This window comes from Penaeus chinensis, chromosome 3 (genome assembly GCF_019202785.1).
Source record: "Penaeus chinensis breed Huanghai No. 1 chromosome 3, ASM1920278v2, whole genome shotgun sequence".
In the NCBI taxonomy this organism is placed as follows: domain Eukaryota; kingdom Metazoa; phylum Arthropoda; class Malacostraca; order Decapoda; family Penaeidae; genus Penaeus; species Penaeus chinensis.
The window spans coordinates 8,057,092-8,067,042 of record NC_061821.1 but is presented as its reverse complement, the minus strand read 5'-3'; positions in this window follow the sequence as shown (position 1 = coordinate 8,067,042).

Below are 9,951 nucleotides of genomic sequence, written 5' to 3'. Positions count from 1 at the left end.
CTTTGATACAATAGAATTAATTGTTTTGTTTGTACTGAAACATCTATCTACGCCTGTGTAAAGAATATAGTTATTTTCAAAAGTCTGCTATAAATTACAAACATAAACAGCTAATGGAGTAATAAGAAATAAATATATATATGTATATTATATATATATGTATATCATATATATATGTATATTATATATGTGTGTGTGTGTATACATATGTATACATACACATTGTTTGCTACGTATACATTATAACGTAAAATTCCAATGCAATACAATGGATAACGTGATCCCGGAAAGCGAGGAAAGATTTTTTTTAGAGAGAATAGGATAATACAAATTTCTTGTATTATGATAAGCGTTAGTATTATTGTATATTTTATCATGATGATATTCGCTGTTGCTATAAGTTTAGTTTTTATTTTATTTCATATTCTACTTTGATCATCACAGTAGATATTATCGTTATCAATTATATTGCACAGTTTAAATATATCATTAATCTAGCAATAATATAAAAGATCGCTGCAGTGAAGTTTTTATAACGTGTGATTTGGAATTCCCGAAGAAATTGTTCCATGCCAAGTGTGGACTTATGGCAGGACTAACCATATGATTTACTTGCGTAGTAAATAAGAGGATAATAAGTGGATATTCACGTTGATAGGTTTACTCAGCATCTTAAAGTGATGTGTGTGTGTGTGTCTCTCTCTCTCTCTCTCTCTCTCTCTCTCTCTCTCTCTCTCTCTCTCTCTCTCTCTCTCTCTCTCTCTCTCTCTCTCTCTCTCTCTCTCTCTGGATTCACACGTAGACCCTTTTTTTTTGTGAAAAGTTATTGATTGTTTTATACTGTATTTATTTCATCGTTTTGTTTGTATTGCATTTTTTTAATCTGCTATAAATTGCAAAGAAAATTCAGTATAAACAGTTAATGAAGTAACGTGAATTGCTAAAATTGATAAACAAATATGTAAAATAGACGAAAATAGATTCAAAAGTTATACGGATAGATGTTAACATAGAAAGATAGATATACGGATAGATAGAAAGATAGATATACAGATAGATAGATAGAAAATCTGATATGAGTTACAGAGGAAATTCAACATTAACAGATCAAGGCGTAATATCTAATGCTAAATACATAAACATGTAAAACAGACAAACACACACACATATATACATATGTATATATAAATATATACATACATATATATACATGTATATAGATATAGATATACACATATGAATATATATACATACATACATATATATGTATATATGTATGTATACATATATATGGTAGCAAAACCCACAATGCATAAACTAGACACTGAAAATGAAACAGGAAAAGATTTTATATAAAAGAGAAAAATCATTATCTTATAAATGAAGTTCCCATTATATCTTCTTTACTTTGTCATTTCTTGATATCGGAATCAACAATAACGTTCAGTGCACAGGAACTAAATCGCTCTAAAATGAGAAACAAATAAAAAACAAAAAAGGAGTACAAAGAGAGAGAGATCAAACATAAACAGTGAAAGTGAGAGAGAGGGACAGGCAGTAAGAGAGAGAGAATGATATAACATTGTTAATATATAGGAACAACAGTATTACTGAAACAATGATATCAATGATGCTGATTATAATAGATAACAAAAATGATAGTAATGAAATTTGTCATTGAGAGGATGATAACGATTATCAAGGTAGTTACTTACAGTAGTATAATGAAGCCGAAATAATGCCTAGTTTCTTTCGCTTTTAAATTTAAAAAATAAAATAAAAATCCTGATGACTTCTCGCTTTCCGGGTATTACACGATATAAATTTATTATATTGGAATTTTAATTATTTAATGTATATGTAACAAAGAATGTCTATTTATCTCTTATATTATATAATATATATACATATATATGTTTATCTCATAAATGTATTTGTCTATTTTACAATTTTAGCATTTCATACTACTCACTTATTTGTTTATGTTGAATTTCCTTTGTAATTGATATCAGATTTAAACTTGTTTTTTTTTTTTTTTTTTTTTTTTTTTATAAAGACCTGGAAGGAGGATGAAGCACAAACAAAGTTATGAAATAAATTGTAAAACAATAAAGAAGATTTCACAAAAAAATGGGCCTACGTGTGATTCCACACTTGGCATGGAACAGTCTCGCTATTGATACTACATAAGGACTATAATCGTAACAACAATACTAGCAATAATATGAATCATAAGAAGCAATAGAAGCAGACTAACTGCTCTTTAGCTTTGTAATATATAATTTTGTCAATGAAATTCATCAGGTAGATGTTATGAATGAAGTGGAGAGATATGATACATCTGACTGTTATTACAAGATTTTTTTTAAACTTATTTCATTAACAGCTTTCCATACTTCGTCTGGACTTCTGCATAATTCTCTCTCTGAAACGGTTTAGTTGATCTTCATGTTTATTTATTTTATGACGATCATTTAACATTAGGAAAAATAACATTTCCTTTGGGAAAATGTTTACATAAAGTAATTTTACATATTACTTTGCATTTGCCATAAAACTTTTTTGTTTTAAATTCCAGTCCCTTTTTGTTATTACAGTAGGTGAATTAACTACTACGAACTTGTTAAATATAACAGCTCGCATTAAATAAACTTTCCCTCGTGACTACTTGTCCCTGGGATGTATACGGCAAAAAAATTAAGTACACAGGAATTTCAGTAGAGATATCGATATAAGGGGGAATGCAATGAGACACTGTTTCACTATGTGTTGTTTAATTGTGTTTCAAGTATTAATATAGTTTCCATTGTCAATATTAACATTAGAATCTTTAGAACGAATATTAGTACTGAAGATAAGAAAATAGCAACAAAATTACCCAGGGACTGAACCCATATATTTCATTATGCTATCAGCGATTAATAACTTGAAAGATACGCCAAGTTTTTTTTAAGCAGTTATCATTCGATAGTTTGTATCACATTACTGTGTATGTGTGTGTGTGTGCCTGTGCGTGTGTGTGTGTGCAAGTGCGTGTGCGTGTGCGTGCTGCATTCTACTTAAATAAATACAAGAGAGAGAGAGATTATGTGAGTCCTAATTAATTTCACAAAGGTATAAGATAAACGAAGGACCAAATGAAATTAAAAATAATAATGGTAGTAATGCTTCTAATCATAATGGATAATGGATAAGAATAATAAAGTTAATCAAAACAATAATGAACATTGATAGTCAGATGAAATAAGCTTATGGTATTACTGGAAACGACTCATAACGCCAAAAATTAAGAATCTTATATTGCTATCCGATAGAACGTAATATTCTACACTTTTTTCTCCTATAGCATTTCTTTCGCCATTTAATAAATAAGGGCAGTCGAAAGGTGTAAAACTAGTAGTTGTCACCATTCCCGCCAACAGCGACTACAAGGATCTGGACTACTCGCAGGCTAGCCATTGCGGATTTATTGAGCCAAGGTAAGAAATCAAAAGTGCGAGATCCAAATAATTGGCCGAGTTCTGTCCTGCTAGAACATAGGAGATGAAGATGAAGAAGTCTGCCTTACCAAATGTTTTACTTCGATCATTCGCTTTAAGCCCGGAATTTCCCTGCAATTTAACACGCCCTTCCCAGTTACTGTGTCCGATCTCGTAGCTGTGCTTCGTTTGCGAGGAGAGAGCTAGATTCATTCGAAACACGACGAGAGCGTTCAGAAAAAAAAAAAACCATCGGAAATCAGTGTTAGGCGTCTTTTCCAAATTTACCTTTTTTTTTTTTCTTCTTTTTTTTTAATCCCCTTTCTCCCATAAAAGATTAACAAAACAGTCTTTAAAAATCCTAGTATTGACCTAAAATTTACATAAAATGTACAGATATTTAAATGTCATCACGCAGCACCTCACACGTAGATCTATTTCTCGCATAAATTTGTGAGATATTCCTATTAAGTAGCAACAGCTAACTGTATAGTACACGAGGTTAGTTGAATTTATTTGCAATAATATTTTGCAATATATGTATGCAACACACACACGCACACACATATATATTTAATATATATTAATATAGTACATATATATGTATGTGTGTATGTATATATATACACATGCATGGATACATATGTGTGTGTGTATATACATATATGTATATATAATATATATGTGTATATATACATACATACATACATATATACATACATATACATATATATGCGCATATAAATATATATAAATATATATATATATGTATGCATTCATAGGTGTGTGTATATATATTGTATATATACATATATATAAGTAATATATATATACGTGTGTGTACATATATGTGTGTATATATAAGTAAGTATAAATGCACATATATATTTATATATATATATATATATATATATATATATATATATGCATATATATATTTATACACATGTATATATACATATATATATGCATATATATATATATATATATATATATATATATATACATATATATATATATATATATATATATGCATGTGTGTAAATATATGTGTATGTATGTGTACATAAAAATACACACACACACACACAAGCAAAAGAGCGCCCACGCCCACGCAAAGCAAGAGCTCAAAGAATTCCCGTTTCCCCCAGGCCGGCGTCCGTGACCCGCCGGCCAGAAGGGATGGGCGGTGCGTGGCTGCTTGGACCTCGGAGCTGATGTCGGTTGCTGGGAAACGGGACAGCGGGCACGCGAAGGGAAATGCCAAGGGGGTGGGCATGGAGGGTGGTGCTATGTGTGTTGAGGGGGGAGGGGAGGGGGGAGAATATTATGTTAAGGAAAAACGGTGTTGGATTTTTTTCCCGGAAATTTTCATTACATTGCGTGTAAATGGAAGCCTGTGTGTGTGTGTGTGTGTGTGTGTGTGTGTGTGTGTGTGTGTGTGTGTGTGTGTGTGTGTGTGTGTGTACGCATGCAATGGTCAAGAGTAACAACAAAAGAGGAAGGTAATAACATGAAAATATTGACGGAGATGGTGAAAGTGAGAGCCATGAAAATAAAGATGAACAAAACCGTGGAATACGAACAACAAAAAACAAGAAAAGGAGATGAAGAAAAATAGTGAAAGGGAAACAAGAAAAGCAGAAGACAAGATGCGAGGAAAAGAAGAAAACACGCAAAAAGAGGAAGAAGAAACGGAAAAAACACCTTAAGAAATTCCAATACCCGATCTTGCTCTCCTTGTTATACTTCAAGGCGTCATGTCTATACGCGGGGGAAGTTTTTCTCGTGACTTGCCCCTCAGAAGTTGCTTTGGGCGATTTCTGAACATCCGCTACATATTTTGTTATCTAGTTGCAAGCATGACTAATCAGAATCAATCACGTGCATCTATACATGAATATATATATGTATATGTATATATGATATATATGCATAGATGTGCGTGTATATCCATATATGTACATGCAAGCACTCACACACATTTACGCAGGCACACACACACACACACACACACACACACAAATTGGTTCGTACATATCTATTTTTTCAGCTCTATCATCAGCTTGTCAAGTCGTCACTATAATCTCTCAGTACCTCTGTCTATCTCTTGAGAAATCTAATGGTAGGGAGAAGCTTCCCCCGGCGGATATTGTACTGCATCATACGTTGCCAATCCCGGCAGAGACGTTCGTGTTATTCAAGAGTAATTTAGCGTTACAATATTTCTGAGAACTTCCCCAGCCGGTGATCATTGTATCGCTTATGCTTAGCTGTTCAGGGAGTGCAGGGTGCGGAGGTCAGGCTGTCCTCGTGAGGTCATAGGTCACCTGGGTTGGAAGCAACTTACCGCTTGATATAAGAGAGAGGGAGAGATTTCTGGAATGAGAGAGAGAGAGGGAGAGAGAGAGAGACAGAGACAGAGAGAAAGCAAGATAGGGAGGAAGAGAGAGTAGCCTGATCACTTTTTAGAATTATAATTATTTATCATTTTAGAATTTAAAATAGACTGACAGTAACAAAGGTACTAAAGCAGCAGTATTAGGAAGAATAACGATACAAATAGAAAATAATCATATTGCACCTAACCATAAAAAACTAAATGAATTTCAGAAAAAAAATATTTGTAGAGTTTATAGAAAGAATCGACTTGCATCACCACTTAACATGCCAGGAAGTTATAAACTTCTTCATTTCCTCCTATTTTATATTTGTCTTCCTGTTTTCCTTCACCCTCTACCTCTTTTTTTATCATCTTTCTCGTTTTCTCCATCTTTTTCGCTTCCTCCATGTTCTTCCTTACTTGCTCTTCTTCTCTCTTGGCCATTTTTCTTTGTCTGTCCTTCCTGTTCTCCTCCTCCATCATTTTTTTTCCTTAGAGAAAGCTACTCTATCAAATCAATGAACGCTTTGAAGGTTACGGACTCATATTTGAATGCGGACTTGGTCGTCGGCGATCAGCTTTTACCATCGTTTCCCTAAGCTCGGTTATTGACTGGAAATACTTATCTACACATCTACTTATTTATCGACTCTATTTATCTACTTGTTTACAAAGAATATACGGAAAAGGACTAGAGGCTCTCGTCTTGAATATGGAGTGCTATCTCTGGGTATCGGGCCTCGTATCTGTCTGCTGTGGTTGAAATTTTACAATCTGTAAAACAAAAGATGAGAAGTGTTGCTAGTCGGATATTCAAACTTTTTTTTTTCACGTAAATATGTCATAATCAAATGTCAACTGAAAAGTGTACATTTTTATGTACATGATGTAATTATAATACATGATAACCATGCAACAAAGAAATAAGTGTTGTTGCGAAGAAAAGACAAAAAAACATATTCATGACCACATTGTTAAATACTGTAGTCACACATTTATTTACTGAAAATTTTCTACCGCGTCAACATCTAGGGTCATTAGCAACGTATTCAAATCAAAGCGGCAGGGTGGGGCTTGCATGCGACGCCGCCGGATAAAAAGTGTTTTGGTTCACAAAGCGATGTTTGTGGATTTCCAGAATGATCAAACCAAACAAATGTACCAGACATCAGAGGTTACACAGCATTATGGTAAAGTATTGTGGCGAAATGGGTAAATACGGGTTAACGATTTGGATAACTGAATAGAAAAAGGGGGTTCAAGAAGAGAAAGGAAAGGGGAAGAAGAGCCCTTGCAAAATTAACTGAGGCAAGGGCCGAGGTCCAAGGCTTGTTAAGATTCCCGACGGCAACAACGTGCAAGGGAATTGGGGAGGGGGTAGTAATAATTACTATGAAAAATATATAATATACAATACCTCATTTCAAGATTCGTAGAAATCTTCAATAAAAAAAGATAACTCATCGAAATATATATGTTGTTTGCAAAACTAAATTTATTTTCAATTAGCTTCTGACAGTCACGCCAATTACCAATTATACATCACATCAGCCTTAAAGCAGACGTATAAATTGCGTCTTCTGTGATGACTAAATAACATTCTTATTATTTTTTTTAAACCTATAAAGGGAGAAACATAAAGAATCATAAACTAACCGAGTATCTGATATACTCTGGCGCTCGTAGCTTATGTTTGTTTGTTATTTGTTTATATATATGTATGTGTATATATATAGTATATATATATATATATATATATATATATACTATATATATACTGTCTACCTATTCAATATATATATATACATATATATATATATATATATATATATATATATATATAAGGAGAGAGATGGGGGAGCTTGTGTTAGAGAGATGGAATAAATTAGAATGAATGATAAAGAAAATTAATCCAGTAAGTGAAAAATGATCACTTAGAGACACTGAGAGCATGAATTACATGATATAAAGCCTTCTCGTTATTATCATTAACAAATTTGTATCTAACTGGTTATATAGGTAGGTAGAAGCAGATGATACATGCGTAATGAAAAATATTTATATTTTAAAATTCAGAAATTTGGAGAGCTTATGAGTAAATATTCGTCTTTCCGCCTCTTCCTTTTTCCCCACCGGTTTTGCATGCACACCATTCATCGAAACGTATTATGTCTTCAAATAAAGGTTGTCTCTTAAAAGAAGACTAGGAAATTACATTATGTACTTTTAACATGTACAAAGAGTAACTGAGAGAGAGAGAGTGAGAATGAAGAAGTATTTATATGCATTTACTTCTGTGTACATTCAGTACTACATATTTTGCCATTCATATTCTTATTTTTTTACTATAAGGATAATTTAAACTTTTTACATCTTTCATCATAACCATTCTTTATATTAAAATGAATCAGACACATGGAGTAAGGAGAAATAACCTTAAATCGTTATTCACTTTACATCGACAGGTTTGTTATTAGTTATGCTATCACTGTTTTGGCAATCATAATCATAGAAAACATTCTAACTCTAGCTACCTAACTGCGGTGCCATAACATTCACCGCAGCCTGCTTTTAGATTGTAAAGCATCGCAGAAACAGATTATATACTGTCTGTCTTTAAAACTCAATGTTGAAGATACACATAACGTACAAAGATAATGGAATGTCTGTTTTTATTGAGAATTATTATTACTGGATGAATATGATCTAAAGTCAGTGTGCCTCGTTTATTTTTCTGCCCTTGATCCTGAACATTCTCAATTCCCAGCCTGGTGAGTTCTATTACAGAAAAATAACATAAGGAAACTTTTATTCTTTTATATTTTCATCGTAAGCATTCGGCGTTCTCTGATGTATGGTAGAGGTCTATAAAGGGCATAACTATTATATTTACTAAAGTTTAACTACATGGTTATTCTAAAAAGATATTCGCGTAATATAAGAAAAAAAAAAAACTGTCACTTCCTTAACAGAATACTTGACAAGATTTTATTTTTCTGACATTTCTTTTGCCACTTCTACGTAAAGAGGATTTCTGTATCTTTAATGTTCATCTACTTTCTCTTCCCCGCTCTCTCTTGCTCATTCCAATTCTCTCTTACCCATACTGCTAAGTCTCAGTCTCAGTGTCTCTCCCTCTCCCCCCCGTTCCATTTTCCTTTTTTTTCTCTCTTTCCCTTCCTCCCCCCTCTCTGTCTCCCACTTCCCCCTATCTCTTTCTCTCTATTGTGTTCTTGATCACTTATTTTTCTCCTGTGATGTTTAAAGACAAATTCTATTCGTTGATTATTCCTATATTTATTTTCCCCTTTTTTGAACTAGTTATCAAATACAACCCACATAAGGAAAACACGAAGCATGTGCTGTTTTGAACGATTTTGTCGCACTTTTCCTCTCAGACAATAAAGAAAGCAAATTTATAAAAGAAAATACTGTTTTATACAAAATATGTATATATTCTTAAATACAGACAACACGAAGAAATATCAAAAGCATGAAGACGAAGTAGGAAAGGACGAAGGAAAATATATATACGGTTCAATTTAAGTGAAACGCACGTAAAAAGCCTTCATTCAATTTGCATTTTCACGATCAACATATATTCTTAAATTTTAAAGCACATTTGCATTTTAAAATACAAACCGGAACCGGAACCATAATTGCATTACAGTATATATAATATAACTGAAAAATATGAAGAAGAGAGAGGGAAAAAAGATTAATGGAAAAGTAAGAAGTTACTGGAAAATGTTATGAAAGAAGGAAATTTGCGAGATAAAGATGGATAAAAAGAGAGTTAATCATGGCATATATATATATATATATATATATATATATATATATATATATATGTGTGTGTGTGTGTATGTGTGTGTGTGTGTGTGTGTATACATATATACATGTGTATATATATATACATGTATAATATATATGTGTGTGTATATATATATATATATATATATATATATATGTACAGGGTTTGGTGATGGTTTCCCTTATTTTGTCTTGTGTGCGAAGTGTGAGAGAGCGTACGTGCTTGTGTGCGTCAGCGAACCATCTGGTTTACCCGGACGACCCATTCCCCTTGCT